Source organism: Mastomys coucha, unplaced genomic scaffold (genome assembly GCF_008632895.1).
Source record: "Mastomys coucha isolate ucsf_1 unplaced genomic scaffold, UCSF_Mcou_1 pScaffold20, whole genome shotgun sequence".
In the NCBI taxonomy this organism is placed as follows: Eukaryota; Metazoa; Chordata; class Mammalia; order Rodentia; family Muridae; genus Mastomys; species Mastomys coucha.
In genome coordinates this window covers 36,391,309-36,409,266 of record NW_022196903.1, presented here as the reverse complement: position 1 = coordinate 36,409,266, position 17,958 = coordinate 36,391,309, and the positions used below count along the sequence as shown (strand labels likewise).

Below are 17,958 nucleotides of genomic sequence, written 5' to 3'. Positions count from 1 at the left end.
AGAATTAACCAGAAGATCACAAGAATTTTTTCATGAGTTTCTCTCTATGAAGTGATGACCCGCAAAGACCAGTCAAGAAGCAAGGTGCTGAATGGTATAGTAATGTAAGAGTATCAACACATTGTTTATGGGGTACTCTTTATATTCTTTCTAAATATCACATTGCCTCTCAAGTGTCTGTTTTCAGTAAAACAGATTTCTCATGAGACAGCTTCCAGAAAAACATCAAATGATACAACTGAAATGTTAAGGAAATTAGAAATATCAATTTCACATGTCTGTTAGGGTCTGAGTTACCACACTCAGTATAATATTTTCTACTTCCATCCATTTGTCTGCAAATTTCATGATGTCTTTGTTTTTAGTAGTATTCTATTATGTAAATGAACCACATTTTTATTAGATATTTTCTTTATTTACATGTAAATTTCTCCTTTCCCAGTTTCCCCTCCAAAAAACAAACAAACAAACAAACAAAAACAACAAGAACAACCCCCTGTTGCCTCCCCCATTCCCATGCCTGCCACCCCACCCTCTCCCACTTATTGGCCCTGGCATTCCCCTACACTGGGGCACAGAACCTTCACAGGGCTGAGGTCCTCTCCTCCTATTTCCAATCCTCTACTCTACACACTGCCAGAACAATCAGACCCACCATGTACAGTCCTTGGTTGGTGGCTGAGACACTGAGAGCTCTGAGGGTACTAGTTAGTTCATATTGTTGTTCATCCTAAGGGGCTGTGAACCTCTCAGCTTTATAGGTCCTTTCTCTAACTCCTTCAATGGGGACCATGTACTCAGTTCAATGGATGGCTGTGAGCCTCTATATCTGTATTAGTCAGGTACTGTCAGAGACTCTCAGGAGATAGCTGTATTTAGGCTGGCTTGTCCTTCCTTCAGTCTCTGCTCCAGTTTGCAATCCCACCAGCAATGAAGTAATGTTCCTCTTTCTCCACAACCTCTCCAGCATCTGCTCTCCTGAGTCTTTTTTTTTATCCTAGCCAATCTGACTGGTGTTAGGTGGAATCTCAGAGTTATTTTGATTTGCATTTCCCTGATGACTAAGGTTGTTGAAAATTTCTTAGGTGCTTCTCAGCCATTCGGTGTTCATCAGTTGAGAATTCTTTGTTTAGCTCTGTACTCCATTTTTTAAATAGGGTTATTTGGTTTTCTGGAGACTAACTTCTTGAGTTCTTTGTATACATTGGATATTAGCCCTCTATCAGATATAGGGGTTGGTAAAGATCTTTTCCCAATTGGTTAGCTGCCGTTTTGTCCTATTGACAGTGTCTTTTGCCTTACAGAAGCTTTGCAACTTTATGAGGTCCCATTTGTCAAGTCTTGATCTTAGAGCAGAAGCTATTGGCATTCTCTTCAGGAAATTTTCCCCTGTGCCTATTTGCTCAAGGTTTTTCCCCACTTTCTCTTCTATTAGTTTCAATATGTCTGCTTTGATGTGGAGGTCCCTGATCCACTTGGACTTGAGCTTTGTACAAGGAGAAAGGAATAGATCAATTTGCATTTTTCTACATAAATGAACCACATTTTAAAAAATCCATTCTTCAGTTGAAAGATATCTCAACTGTTTTGCAGGGTCTAGAGGCAGCACAATTCCCAATTTTCTAAGAAATCACCAAATTGATTTTCAGAGTTGTTGTATAAGTCTCACCTGCAAAGGGGGAGTGTTCCCCTTGCTCCACATCCTCACCAGCATGAGTTGCCTTGAGTTTAAGATCTTGTGCATTCTGTTGGGTATAGATGGAATTTCAGAGTCATTTTGATTTGCAATTTCCTAATGATCCAGGGCTTTCAACAAGTCTGTAAATGCTTGTCGGTCATTTGAGAACCCTCTGATGAGAAATCTCTGTTTAGCCCTGTACCCCATTTTTAACTGGGTTATTTGATTTTTGTTGTTGTTGTCTATTTTCTTCAGTTCTTCACATTTTTTAGATATGTCAGATATAGGGTTGGTGCAGGTCTTTTCACAATCTGTAGGCTGTCATTTTGTCCTATTGACAGTGTTCTTTGATTTACAGAAACTTTTCAGTTCAATGAGGTCCCATTTATCAATAGGTGACTTTAGTGCCTAAGCTACTGGTGTTTGGTTTAGGAAGTTGTTTTCTATACAAATGAGTGCAAGGCTATTCTGCACTTTCTGCACTACTAGAATCTTTGTATCTGGTTTTATGTTGAAGCTTTTGAGCCATTTGAACTTGAGGTTTTTGTAGAGTGATAAATAGGGATCCATTTGCATTATTCTATATGTGGATATCCAGTTATACCAGCACCATTTTTTGAAGATGTCCTCTCATTTTCATTGTATGATTTTGGCTTCTTTGTCAAAAATCAAGTGTCTCTAGGTATGTGGGTTTTTTCTGCATCTTTGATCCCATTCCATTGATCTACCTGTCTGTTTCTATACCAATATCATGCAGTATTATTACTATTACCATGTACAACAGCTTGAAGTCAGAAATTGTGATACCTCCAGAATTTCTTTTAGTATTCAAGGTTGTTTTAGCTATTCTGGGTCTGGTTTTACATACAAAGGTAAGAAAGAATTTTCAATTTGTGGAAAGAATTGTATTGGAATTTTGCAAGGAATTGTACTAAATCTATAGATTGCTTTTGGTAATATGGCTATTTTCACTATATTAATCCTAGGGACTCATGAGCATCTTCTGATATCTTCCTCAATTTTTTTCTTCAGAGTTGAAGTTCTTGTCATACAGGTCTTTAATTTGTTTGGTTATAGTTACAAACAGATATTTTATATTATTTGTGCCTATAATAAAGGATATTCTCTCTTTAATCTCAGACCATTTATCATGTGCATAAAGGAGGGCTACTGATTTTTTGAAGTTAGTTTTGTGTCTAGCCACTTTTCTGAAGGTATTCTTCAGCCACAGGTGTTCTCCAGTAGAATTTTGGGGTCACTTATGTATAATATCTTACCTGTGAATAATGATATTTTGACTTCTTCCTTTCTAAATTATATTCCCTGTCTACTCTAGTTATATTATTGCTCTAGCTAGAATTTCAAATACTATATTGAAGACACACACACAGAGAGAGAGAGAGAGAGAGAGAGAGAGAGACAGAGAGAGAGAGAGAAAGACAGAGAGAGAGAGAGAGAGAGAGAGAGAACAACCTTTTCTTGTCTCTCATTTTAGTGGAATTGCTTTAAGTTCCTTTCCATTTAATTTGATATTGACTATTGGCTTAATGAATACTGCTTTTATTATGTTTAGATATATGCTTTGTATCTTTGGTCTCTCTAAGACTTTTAACATGGTATGTTGCATTTTTATCAATGGCATTCTCAGCCTCTAATCAGATGATAATCTGTTCTATCTTTCTGTTTATTCATATGGTGGAGTACAATGATGGATTTCCAAATATTGAACCACACTGACATCGCTAGGATTTAGCCAACTTCATTTTTGTGGATGACATTTTGTTGTGCTCTTGGATTTGGTTTGCAAGTATTTTATTGAGTGTTTTTACATCAATATTCACAAGGAGATTGGTCTGAAATTCTCTTTCTTTGTTTATTTTTTGTATTGTTTAAGAACCAGGGTTACTATGGTCTCATATAGTGATTTTGGAAGCGTCCCTTAAGTTTCTATTTCATTGAATAGTTTGAATAGTATTGGTAATACCTCTTCTTTGAAAGTCTGGTAAAGCCATCTGGCTCTGGCTTTTGTTGTTGTTGTTGTTGTTTGTTTGTTTGGGAGACTTTTAACGACTGCTGATATTTACTTGGAGATTATAGGACTATTCAGATAATCCTTATCAGGAATGCAGTATCAGTCATACTTTCCCTCTTGTTGGGAGGTAAAAGAGTTCAACTAGAGAGAGACAGGCTTCTGTCCGGTTAGTCATCATAACTAGGAAATGGAAACAATCTAAATGTCTTTCAAACAAACGAGTATGTAATGAAATGTGGTATATATAAAATGTGTAAGATTATTTTCTTGAAAAAATAAGATCATGAACTTTTCATGTCAGTGAATAGAACACTGTAAAAGATCTTACCTAAAAACCGATTGAAATATGACACATATTGTCTATCATTGGAGGCTCTTAGCTACAATTTTTAAGCTGTAACTATGTGTTGTGGAATATGTAGAAAAAGTAAAAAAAAATAAGAATAAATATAAAATGTAAGAAAAGAAAAAGCTAGGAAGAGAAAAAGAGGCCAATGATAGGTTAGGGAAGTAGGAGGTCAATGGAGAAAGAATAACAAGGTACGAGAGATCTTACTTGGTGAAAAGGGAAAAATGACAGATGAGAGACGGGAAAGTGATAGAAATGGAGAAGAAGAGTCAGGAGTATAAGATAACAGTAAGGATCCCTGAAAAATGTATGAAAAAAATGTATGTGTGCTACATACTATAAATATTTATATAATTAGATATAATCCTATTTATATTACTATAATAGTTTAATAATATTAGTATAATATATAATAATGTCACAGTAAAACTACATATTATATATTTTATATAATTATATATAATGAATTTATATTTCATATGCATTATCAAATAAATGAAAATTTCTATCTGATTCTAGGAATACACCCTCTAAAAGCCAAAGACCATCTAACAAAATGACAATCACCCTATCTTCGACAAGCCCTATTTTGAGAACTTCTCAGAATTGTCAAAGAGACTGCTGAAACACGATGGGCTATTGCTTATTACACTTGGTTGCCCCACAGAGATGGAAGGTAAGTTCCTTTTGTTGAAGATACCATACATTTAAGGTACAGGACCCAGAGGCTCCTGAGCTGATCTAACTTGAATACCTTCTTTTTGAGGATTGGCTGTCATGATACCAGAAGGTGCTATGCACCTTCCAAAGGAGGGAGGCAACAAACAATCCCATCTAGCCATGATGACTACGAATCATGTTAACTTTAAAAAAAGGCTTTCATTCAAAATTTTCCAATTTAAAATATTATTTATTCCTGAACAACATATGGGTTCATGAAAGTGTTCAGTTAAAAATCACATGTAAACATAAAAGATTATTAAGAACATTTTTAGCATGAACTTTCTGATACATGGGTTGTTTTCTTTCTAATTACTTTTATTATTTCAGGTAGTGCTGAAATACTATTCCATTCAACATATATGGAGATGTAGGATGCTTACCACATACAAATGGTAAAGAAAAATGACTTCAAATAAGACTTATTTCCCATAGAAAACAAGTAAGAAAAAAATTTACTTTATTGACATAGTGACTTCAGAGGGATTAAGGATGCTTAGTTTGCAGCAATGGTGTCCTGAATCCAGTCCATATAGTTGCAGACCTTGGTCTACACACCAGGTTTGTCTACCAGGGCACAGCCATAACCTCAGGAGATAATGCCCTGGAGCTGTCCATTGCAGACCACGGGGCCACCAGAGTCACCCTGGGAGGGAGAAATACAATGTTGAAGGAAGAGGCATAAGGAAAAAGGACCACATTACTCTGAGCTGAAGATGTCTTTCTATCCATGCTTTGCCTCCCTTGGTTAGCCCATCATGTATTCTTGCTGACATGTTCAAATAACTTCCAGATTACCCCTCCTCACCTTTTCTTGGAACTACTTCAGGAGACTTCCGGCCTCATACACGTGGGTATTCTAACCTCAGTCCTAGGAAAACAAATTATTTTTGTGAGAATGAAGCAATTATCTGGCAGGAATCTTTGCTTCCTTCCAGGAAGCCAACACAGTTCATGTTATTGGTGCTCTTTCCAGGATAGGAGGCCTCACAGTCAGCTTGAGGCAGCACGAGGGCCTCCAGGCAATGGAACAGGTCTGGGTTGTTCATGCTGAGGAAAGGATAAAAAGGAAAGTGATTCTGATCAGGATAGCCATCAGCATTCCAGTGGTGAACTCTCCCTGACCCCTGAGCATTATTCTACATATTAAGGCCCAGCAAGAAACTTGGATGTGAGAATACCGATTATTGATGTCATTTCTGGAAGTAATAATAGAATTTTTCTTCTGCTCTGTTTACATTCTGTGATCAAGGTCATTTTGTGTGCAAATATCTTTAATATCCACTGTAGACTCAGTGTATTTTAGGTACTTGCAATGAATTTGCATCTTAGAACCTAGTGCTTTAAGAGTAGAAGCCTGATTGGTTCTGGAAAGTTGTAAAGAAAGTAGGAGATGTGTCTTACTCACCACCAAAGCTCAAGGTGTTTCCTCAGCCAGAGATGAAACACTGACTGCCAGCAGGTGCACAGGAGCTGGGCAGAGCCATAGTGGCTACTCTGGCATTGAGAGTCACAGGGGAGGAGAGCTTGATGAGCATGATGTCATTGTTCAGGGTCTTCCTATTGAAGTCAGGGTGCTTGATGATCTTGGCAGCATTGACAAACTGCTCATCGCCCTCCAGGACATTGATGTTGTGCTCTCTCAGTCTCACTTGGATGCGGCTGTTGGGGAGAGAAGCATATTAGAATCTTCCTCTCCATTACCCCCAAATAGCTCAGAGTTATTGAACTCTTTTTGCGAATATATCTGCAATGGGGAAGAGGACTTGCTTAATATCACAGAAGTAGGAGAGTTGTGATGTACAACTACAATAGTGAAACTCAATTACTCTCTGCTTCAAAAAAAGGGATATATGGTTTGTGTGAAAGACTGCTGTGGGAATCTCCTCTCAACTACATCTCCCCACTTTGAATACATACAAGTACTTTCTTGTTTCTTCATTTTTCCTGTCTCTTTACAAAGTGTAAACCATCTTAAATCCTCTCCTCTTAAAAACTATTATTCTGATGGGTCTAATCATATCTGGGATAAGATAGTCTTGATCTGGCTAGCTTTGCTACCTTGTAACTTGCTACGAATTTACTTTCTATGTTATTTTCCTAGACTTTCCCAACAATAACTGGCTGAATCTGATGTGCATTTAGGTCTGACACTATTTGGTATAGAAGTTGACTCTCAGTTCTCTCTAAATGGTGAAATTAGTCAAAAGATAGTCTTAATAAGTGTACAGATTGTTGACATTTACTGAAAACTCTTTGTTTTCACACAGTATTAGTCACAGTATTAGTCTTTGAGATAGTCTTTGTGTGACTTTGAGTTTGATTCTTTTTATTCTAAAGTCAACTTTCCATGCCTTCAATATGTATATCATTGATTGGAGTGTGAAAGTCTTCTTATTTTATTTATTTACTCTCCCCAAATTCATAATAATCTTTAAGTTGGTAACCTTTCTCTTCTGACTATTCCTGTTTACTTTACAACCTTAGTTCTTGCCTGATTTTAGACTCTGACCTCAGAAAGGCTGAGTTTGTATTCTATACAGTCAGGATCCACTTCTTACGACTTGTAGCAGTGAGCTGCAGACACCACCCAATGATCATTAATGGGGGAACCTCCATAGAAGTGGTAGCCAGAGTTCAGGGATACCTGGTAGGGGAGAGAATGCTCATGGAAGGTTTATCCTACAACAATCTTGTCAACATCATCAACAGGGAAAGTAACTTCAATAAAGAAAAGAAGACCACTGAGGAGAAAATTCATGAAAGTGATGGAAAGTAGATTCTTCAGGCCTCTAACTAGGGGTCCTTAATGAGTACAATAATAGAAGTCAAGAAGATAACACTGTATCCCCTCTAGGCAAGAATAAATATTTGTCCAATATAGAGAACACTCTAGAGGAATACTCCTAAATTGAAAGTTAAAATCCTCATTATGCTGGAGATTATTATCTTAAAATTCTAGCATGGTAGAAAAATACTGTGCAGGTGACTTCATTTTGATGGATTACCAGGGTCAGGGAAAGTGATGCTCTCAGCTTGCAGGAATAGGATGCAGAGATGGTTGATTGACTATCTTCCTTGATCTCATGGTCATCTTTCATTGATGTGTCTTCCAGAGCTTAAAAAGTTTAATATGGTTTGAACTGTACTTCACAATATCCTGATGATGTAGAGATTAATATACTCACAATCTTTATAGCTCATTTGCACATTAAGGACAAAGAGAGTAGGCTTTACATAGGACAGAGGGATATAATGTTATTCTGGAAGATGATTGTTTTTTTAAATTTAATTGCATGTTTATGTCTTCAACACATTGTGGTATTTAATATATATATCTATACATATATAAATATGTATATATATATGTATACATATATATGTGGAGTACAGAAATGTCCTTTCTAATAAAAAGTCACTGTTCCAGTCCCCTATGGTTAGAATTTTATGATAATTATTTCCAGTATAATGAAGATTTCAACTTTCAACTTAGGAGTATTCCTCTTGTACAGACAACCTGGGCTCAGATATTTCCAATCTGTTGAACCCATACAGAGGACCTACTGGTTCATTTCCTGGAACCAGCATATGCTTTCACTTCTGATTACATAGTAAATGAGCAAGGAAAGGGTAATAAACTTTAAGCGTACAGAGAAACTTGAAAGTTTGGGAGCAGAGTTACTGATGGAGAAAGAAAGAGGACATTGGAGTTTTGATAGGGTGAAAAATGATCCTTAGTGGTGGGGTTCACAGCTTCTAGAAGAAAGAATAGGACCCAAGTTAAATCATGGAACTTACCAGCAGCTCCCACAAGGGCCAGGAACAGGAGTGTACTCATTGTGGCAGAAGGTAGTGAACACTGTGGGAAAGCTTGCCTTTATACCCTAGTGCAGCGAGAAGGAGGTACTAAGGGGAGGGCCCCCTCTGCTACTACACAAGCACACCTGTAGCTTTCCCCTTTCCAGAGACTTATCTCTGATCTGTTTGTCTACTCTGTAGGTAGGTTAGGTACGTTTGATAAGGAAACTTTTCCTGTTGGTTCAGAGAATGATAGCAGTTGATTCCCAAAGAAGGCTTTGCAAAAAGCAGTGGAAATACAGACTGTTGATGAATCACAGACTTCTTAGGCAGCTGTAAAGAGGTTAGATAGTAAAGAATGGCCTTATAACTGGGAAGGGGGGTAATATTTGTACTGGCTGGTTTTGTGTGCCAACTCGACACAGGCTGGAGTTATCACAGAGAAGGGAGTTTCAGTTGGGGAAGTGCCTCCATGAGATCCAGCTGAGGGGCATTTTCTCAATTAGTGATCAAGCGGGTAAGGCCCTTTGTGGGTGGTGTCATCCCTGGGCTGGAAGTCTTGTGTTCTATAAGAGAGCAGGCTGAGCAAGCCAGGGGAAGCAAGCCAGTAAAGAACATCTCTCCATGGCCTCTGCATCAGCTCCTGCTTCCTGACCTGCTTGAGTTCCAGTCCTGACTTCCTTTGATGATCAACAGCAATGTGGAAGTAAGCTGAATAAATCTTTTCCTCCCCAACTTGCTTCTTGGTCATGATGTTTGTGCAGGAATAGAAAACCTGACTAAGATAATATTGAAATGTAAATAAATAAAATAATAAAAAAGAAGGGACTAATTCATTAACTATACTCTAACTTCATGGGAAACTTGTCCATTTATTTGTGGAAGACCTGGTATTGTTAGGTGGGAAATATCTACAAAGCAGTCCTATATTCAAGGCTCAGGACCATTGTAGAGATAGGAGTGGTACAACTATAAGCCAAGAGATTAGGGAGTTTTCCATGTGATTGTCTCCTTCAATAATATCAGAAGATGCACCCATAAAGTCTCATAAACAAGACTGCCCAAAAATGAACTGAACACATACTACACCAATAGACACACCATTGTAGATCAGAAAAAAACCTACAATGATTTAGTCTACACAAAGAACAATAGGAAATTAAGGAAAACTGGAATACATGATCTTCCCCAGGGAAGAACACACTAAGTACATCAATAGTATATCCAATGCCAAATAGTCAGGCTTGAAAAATACATACAAGTAACTTTATACAGATTGAGCAGATTATATTCAGAACTATGTGTACATATTTATATATGTATACATTAACATATATACATCTCTGGATGGTGCTTCTTATTTATTTGTTCCTGGGTTCATTCATAAGTGGAATGTCTGTCATACTGCAATGTCTGTCAGGATTTTCCAACTGTTTCCATATTTTCATTTTTCAGTATCATGTAAGTATAATGTATTCAGAAAGGATTGATTTGGATGAATTCTTTTTAACCAGAGAAATTATCTGAAACTGGCATTCTGCATCAAAGCCATAAGGAGGCATAGAAATTATTGGAGGAGGTGAGTTTCAGTGTAGTTGGCAGTGTAGTTGGTAGTTGGCTCTGCTGACAATCAACCTAGAGGTCCAAATGAGAAAAACTACATACCCATTTTTCTTCTGGGAGTTGTCTTCTTGGAAGAAGTGAAAGCAAAATTTTTAGGTTCCTTGATAGTGTACTATTTCATGCCATAGTGGGTAAATGGTGCCATCAATGGGCAGAAGATATTTCTCTACTTGGAGTGTGAAGTGCATATTGCCTCTTGTATGTTCCTATGAATTGGAGTTTCTCTGAAGTGTCTATAGGAGGAAAGGTGAAAGTTCTAGGACTCATATGGTTGTAGTCAAATTTAAATTACTCCCAAATTCTAAAGGCGAAGTTTATAACCTTAACCACCAACATAGGAAAATGGGGACAAATTTTACCCTGGTAACTCATCTGTTTACCTTAAGGCTCTAAAACAAGAAGAACTAACACTTCAAATATTATATGATATAAATAGTAAATTGAGGTCTGGAATTAATAATGCAGAAAAAAAGAAAATACAAAGCATCAATGAAAGAAGGACTTGTTTTTTTGAGAAAATCAGTAAGATTGACAAACTCTTGGCTGAAATAGTGACCAGAAGGTTTCTGAAGACCCACATTAACACAATTAGAGATGGGGGACATAACAACAGAAAGCAACCAAATCTAGGGAATCATAGGATACACTTTAAAAACCAATACTACATCAAGTTAAAAAAATCTAAAGAATATGGATTATTCCTTGGTATATGTTCACTTACCACAGTTAAATCAGGATCAGATAAACAATTTAAACAGACCTATAAACCCCAGGGAAATAGATCCAGTAATTAAAAATCTCTCAATCAAAAAATCAACCGAGGGCTAGATGATTTTAGTACAGAATTTCAAAAAGGAATTAATGAAGTTCAAACATTCTTGCTTGTGCCTTCCTTCTTGTTTAATTTCTTTTGTTCTGTGGAGTGTATAATGGCTAACCTGTACTTTATGGCTAATATTTATTTATCAGTGGGAGGGAGGAAACTGGGTGGAAGAGGGAATGGGGAACAGAATGGGGGAGATCTGGATCAGGTGTGGTGAGAAACAGGAGAGAGACCCAGAAATTCAGAAGAATGAATGGAAATCTCCAGTTGCCAGGGCGGGGAGGTGGATTTCTAGGAAGTCCCAGACACCTGGAATGGGGGGGAGGCTCCCAGGAGTCAATGTAGGTGACCTTAGCCAAGATACTTAACAGTGGGAACATGGAACCTCCTATAGTCAAGCAGGACCCCCAGTGGAGGGATAAGAACACCAACCCATCCACAAAACCTTTGACCCAAAATTTTTCCTGTCTAAAAGAAATGCAGAGACTGAATGAATGACCAACCAGTAATCAGCCCAACTTGAGATCCATCCCATGAGCAAATACCAATACTTGACACTATTAATGATGCTCTGTTATGCTTGCAGACAGGAGCCTAGCACAACTGTCCTCTTAGAGGCACTGCTTAGCAGCTGACTGAAACAGATGCAGATACCCATGGACAAACATTGGAAGCAGGTCATGGACTCTCATGTAAGAGTTGGGGGAATGATTGAAGGTCCTGAATGGAATAGGAACTCCACAGGCCAAACAACAGAGTCAGCTAACCTGGAACCCTGGAAGCTCTCAGAGACTAAGCAACCAAAGAAAGCATGCAGGCTAGACTGAGGCCCCAGGCATCTATGTAGCAGATATGCAGCTCAGTCTCCATGTGGGTCTCCTAACAACTGCAACAGGGGATGTTCCTAAAGTTGTAGATTGACTATAGAACCAATTCGCAGACAGGGCTACCTTGTCTGGCCTCATTGGGAGAAAATGCACATAATCCTGCAAAATCTTGATGCATGAAGATGACCCCACATCAGAGAAAAAAAGGAAGGGGTGATGAGGAAATGGACTTTGTGATAGGGTGGACCTGGAAGAGGACAGCTTTAGGATGGAAAGAAAAAAGAGACAGACAGAAAGAAAGAAAAAAAGAAGGAAGGAAGGTGAGGAAGAAAGAGAAATAAATAAATAAAGAAACAAAGAAAGAAAGAGAGAGAGAGAAAGAAAGAAAGAGAAAGAAAGAAAGAAAGAGAAAGAATTATACAAAATTGAAACAGAGGAAATATTGACCAGTTTGTTCTATGAAGTTACAGTTATCTTGATATCTGAAATCATATAAAGACCCAACAGAAAAAATAATTATAGACCATTTTCACTTATGAAGGTAGATATGCTAAATGTCAATAAAATACATGTAAAGGGGATTAAAAACATATCACAAAGTTCATCCAACATGATCAAGTATGCTTCACCCTAGAGATGCATACATATTCATACATAGAAACTTGTGAAAATTGTTAAATATAACATACCACATGAAAATAATGAAAGAAAAAAAAACTACATGATCATCTCATTAGGTGCAGTAAAGGCATTTGACAAATCAAACACCTTTGTAATAAAAATCCTTGAGACATAAGTGGTACAAGTCACCCCTCAAAACAATAGAGTCAATTTATCGCAAGCCCACAGTCAATATTAACCTGAATGGAGAATGACTCAAAGCATTTTCACTAAAAATCAGGAACAAGACAAGGTTGTCCCCTCTCACGATACCTACTCAATATACTTCTTGGTGTCTTAGCTAGAGCAATAAGACAGAAGCCCATCCAGGGGATACAAATAAGAAAGGGATAAGTCAAAGACTCTTTATTTGCAGATGTTAGTTTTGTATATAAATGAGGCCAAGTCTCCACCAGGAAATGTCAACAACTGATAAACACTTTCAGGAAAGAATGAGGATACATAATTAACACATAAAAATCGGTTTTTTCCCCTATGTAAAAATGACAAGTGGAGTGAGAGTAAAGTCAGGGAAACAGCACCAATTTTAATTGGCTTAAATGTACATAATTTGGAGCGATTGTACAAGTAAATGAAACACTAGAATAATAAAACTATGAAGGCACTATAGAAAATATATGAAAAATATAAAAACATATTTGAAGTCATACATATCTCTCATCTTCATGGTTCAGTTAAATTCATATACTAAACATGGCAATCATACCAACAACAATCTACAGACTAAATAAAGTCCTTTTCAAACTTCCAGTACAATTCTTCACTTTTCTAGCCTTCACATGGAAACACATAAGCTAAGTTAGATTAGAAAACTCCAGAATAATAAAAGACCTGCTGGACGTATATATCCTATGTCAAATTGCTATAGAGATATAGTAATATACACACAGTGTAGTGGCAGAAAAACAGAGATGTGGAACAATGGGATGGAACTGAAGACTCAGACATACATCCTCACATATATGCACACCTGATTTTTGGAAATGAAGCTAGAGGTACAAACTGGAATAATGACTTTGTGTTTCACCTTCAACAAGTGGTTATGGTCAAACTGGCTGTCTGCATGTAGAAGAATGCCAGTAGATTCATTCTGCTCAAATCACAACTTCAGATGGATCTGTAACCATGTGGACTTCCTATGACCATCCTTCTCTAAATAAAGACATGGAGACTTGCATCTATGTTTCCTGACTTCTTTCCTAAGATTTCTAACATGGCCAGAGTTGTCTCTCCTTGTGATTTCTTAATTGTTTCTACTTCCATTTTTAGGTCCTGGATGGTTTTGCTCAATTCCTTCACCTGTTTGTGTTTTCCTGTAGTTCTTTAAAGGATTTTTGTGTTTCCTCTTTAAGGGCTTCTACTTGTTTACCCATGATCTCCTGTAATTCTTTATGGGATTTTTTTGTTCTTTAAGGGCTTGTACCTCTTTACCTATGCTCTCCTGTCTTTCTTTAAGGGAGTTATTCATGTCCTTCCTAAATTCCTCTAGCACCATCCTGAGATATGATTTTAGATCCAAATCTTGCTTTTCTGATGTTTTGGAATATCCAGGACTTGCTGTGGTGGGAGTACTAGGTTCTGATGAAAAATTACATTCACAATGTCCAGTCCATTTGTATTTTTCAACCTTGGAGAAAGTGTTCCATTCTCTATCCTATTTTGGTGATTTTAAAGTACTGTCCCTAAATCATTTTTTATCATAACTTGCATTTATCAACTTATAAATATCTTTTTAGACAGTAAAACATTTTTAGATCCGAAATACCTTAAGCTTAGTTGTGAGATTATAGCTATCTAATCTTAACCCCATCATGGATCTGAGAAGGATAAATATTAGAGAAGGATAAATACTATCTGAATAAATATCTGAATAAAGGATAAATATTACCTGAATAAATATTATCTGAAGTGAAAGGCAAGAAACTTCCAAAACTATAGAAATGGCAGAGGTTTCTTGAAACCTGGAAAGTTACCCATTTTCACTGAAAAACTGGAGTATCTGTCTTCAACTTTCTGGACCAGTGTATTTGATAGACTTCTCTGTAAAGCAGAAATTATGAAAGATGTGCCTAACTTGTCCTGGCAAAGTTCAACAGTTGACGTTGTTTGTGTCCTGATTGTCCATTGCTTGGAGAGCATTCTGTCAGCAATTGAAGCAAGGACAGTGGTGTTTGTTTGTTTGTTTGTTTGTTTGTTTTTGTTTTTATTCCAAGTGTCTAGCTTTGCTGTATCTAAAGCATACTCCATAAGGAGGTTTTTGGATTCCCATCATATTTATTAAAGTAATATGGAGGTGCCACCAGGAGCAGTTGTGTTACCCTGTCATGAAAAGCATCTTATGAATAAGACATCTTTAAATGCCATGTTTTGTAGATCTCTGAAGTGTCTGAAGACCATCTGTTTATCTAGAGCATATCTGAATAAGCAAGTACTGCTTGTTTCTAGTCATCCATTGTCTGTTCATCTTTGAAAACATCTTTTCCCCCCAACATAGTACATTTTCAACCTTCCATTCTGAAGATCAGATATCCTTAAAATAATTAGACTGGTGTAATTCAGCATTTTTTCTCATTCCAGTGTCTCGGCAGCTGTTGGGTTTTGCTCATTAGTATTTACAAAATTTGTAGTTAATAAAGCACTCTGTGATATATCTCTGGGGGTCTTTGTTACCCCTTTCTGATTGTTAAGCCTCTCTTTTTAAGTATAATTATATATTTTTACAACTGCTTGTCCTGAAGAATTGTGTGATATACCTGGAACATGCTTTACATGGTACAAATTAAAACATTTTCATTTTGCTGAAGAAACATGCTGGAGCATTTGTCAGTCTTAATTTGTACATGTATGTTCATGATAGCTAGATCCTCTAGAAAGTAAGTTCAGAGTCAGTCTTTAAGAACGTAAAGCAGCAGCTCATTGAAATACTGAGTGTGCATCTATACTATGCTGCACAGACATTAACTTTCCAAACTCTGTAATATGCAGCTCATCCATTTGACAGATTTTATTTTTATTTTTTCGCGGTACTCCTCAAGTTATGTCCTGCTGGTAATGTAGTTTGGTTAGACAATAGAATAGGTACAGTATTTCCATATAATTTCCTTGTTTTTTTTTTTTTTTTACCAACTGATAGAAATATCTTTCTTCAACCTTTTGCTGTTAACATGGTGTTTAATATGAAATTCTGAAACCTTTACTACACTTTGTACTAAGAGATGGTCGATCTCATCATCACCTTGTGCCTGAGGGCCTCTATGGGATCTGATATGTTATACATATATGTTATACAGATCAGATGATTTTTATTTCTGCTTGTTGTGGTTGAATAAATAGTGATGTTAAACATGAATCATCCTGAGTAAGTTTAGCAGTTTCTATGTGCAAAACAACTCTTTCCACATATTAAGAGTCAGTGACCTTATTAAGAGATTCAATACAATTTAATAATACAACTCTGATTTTTGAAGTGAATCATGCAGACTCTGAGGCACTCTACTTACTTTTTCTGACATATAATTTCACTTAACTGATTAACTTGGAACAGTATAGAATGAAGGGGTTTCAAATGGATGTTCATTTTGTCATATGAAGGAGAAACCAATTATTTCTTTTATAAATTGAAGTACTTACTCGGGTATTTGCTGTTAATTTCTCCCCCAAATTATCATAAGCTTTTTACTAATGTTCATCTTACACAAATAATGAAACAATTTCAGCATTAGTAAAAGTTACCACAATTTCTAGTGGTTCTATTCCTGTTAATTGGCAAAGTCTCATTTTTTTTCTTTAGAATCAATTCAGGTCTTTAATTTTTTTTACTTTGTTCATGTACTAAAAATATCCATTATCTTCTCTCTACATAAGAATCTCTGTAGGATAATGAATAGAAGGCAATATAACAAAAATACAAGCCATCATTGGGACCTAACAGTCTACTTGTGCATCTTGCAATAACTTTTCTACCAGAGCCAATTCTTTTTCAACTTGATCTGTTAATTTTCTTGGACTATTTAAGGCCTCATCACCTAGTAAGCTTTAAAATAAAACACTTAGCTCTTGACTAATTAACCCAATTATGTGCTTTAGGTAATTAATATCTCCAAGCAATTTTTGAAAACCATTAAGAGATCTTAATTAGGCTCTCCTGATTTGTACTTTCTGTCATAGATGTGGTAGATACGTTATTATGCTTGCAGACAGGATCCTAGCATAAGTGTCCTTTGAGAAGCTTCACCCAACAGCAGACTGAAACAGATGCAGAGACCCCCAACCAAACATCAGAAGACATAGAGCTCCAGAAGTCTTGTGGCAGAGTTAGGGGAAGAAGAGGATAAAGACTGCACAGGAAGAAAAAAAACTGTCAACTAACATGGACCCTTGAGGACTCCCAGAAACTGAACCACTATAAAAATAGTGAGCATAAACTGGATGTGAGGTTCCCACATGCTTGATCTTCACAAAACTGGAATTGCGTGCTGTCCCTAAATTTGTTGCCTACCTGTGTATCCCATTCCCTTAAGTCTGCCACATTATCTGACCTCAGTAAAAGAAGGTCCACCTAGTCCTGTAGTTACTGATGTGTGGGAGGTGAAGCGATGGTACCCAAGGGCCATCCCCTTGTCAGAGGAGGAAGGGAGGAGGGAATGAGAGAAGAGGATGAGAAGGGGAGACTGGGAGGAGGAGAGTTTGATATTGAGATGTAAAGTCAATAAATTATATTTAAATAAGATTTTGTAATTGGTCTCTCCTCATTTCTACTTTCTGTGTTTGAATTTTTTGTATATCTATTTTATATTCTAGATAACTAAGAGTCTTCTCTTTTTTTTCAGGAGCAATTTGTAATTCACAAGGCAAAATTCTTTTTACTTCATCAAATATTCTTTCTAAGATATTATCTGAGACAGCCAACAAGATATCATCTATATATGGTAAATTATCGATTGAGGCAACTGCTTATCCATTATTTCTTTTTTTTTTTATTTCAGAATAACTATTGTTTTTTCTTTATTATTAGATATTTTCTTTATTTACACATAAATTTCTCCATTCCCAATTTCCCCTCCAAAAAACAAAGAAACAAACAAAAGCAACAAAAACAAACTCCTGTTGCTTCCCCCCTCCCCATGCCTGCCACCACACTCTCTCCCACTTATTGGCCCTGGCATTCCCCTACACTGGGGCACAGAACCTTCACAGGGCCGAGCTCCTCTCCTCCTATTGATGATCAAATTGCAATCCTCTACTATACACATGCTGCCAGAACAATCAGACCCCTCCATGTGCGGTCCTTGGTTGGTGGTTAAGACCCTGGGAGCTCTGAGGGTACTAGTTAGTTCATATTGTTGTTTGTCCTAAGGTTCTGCAAACCCCTCAGCTCCATTGGTCCTTTCTCTAACTCCTTCACTGGGAACCCTGTACTCAGTTCAA

At 37.0% G+C, this 17,958-nt stretch overlaps 1 pseudogene; it reads right to left on the bottom strand.

The window, feature by feature from the left end:
* Positions 1-5,275: 5,275 nt before the first annotated feature.
* Positions 5,276-8,617, bottom strand: LOC116098796 (annotated as a pseudogene).
* Between the last annotated feature and the right edge of the window lie 9,341 nt (positions 8,618-17,958).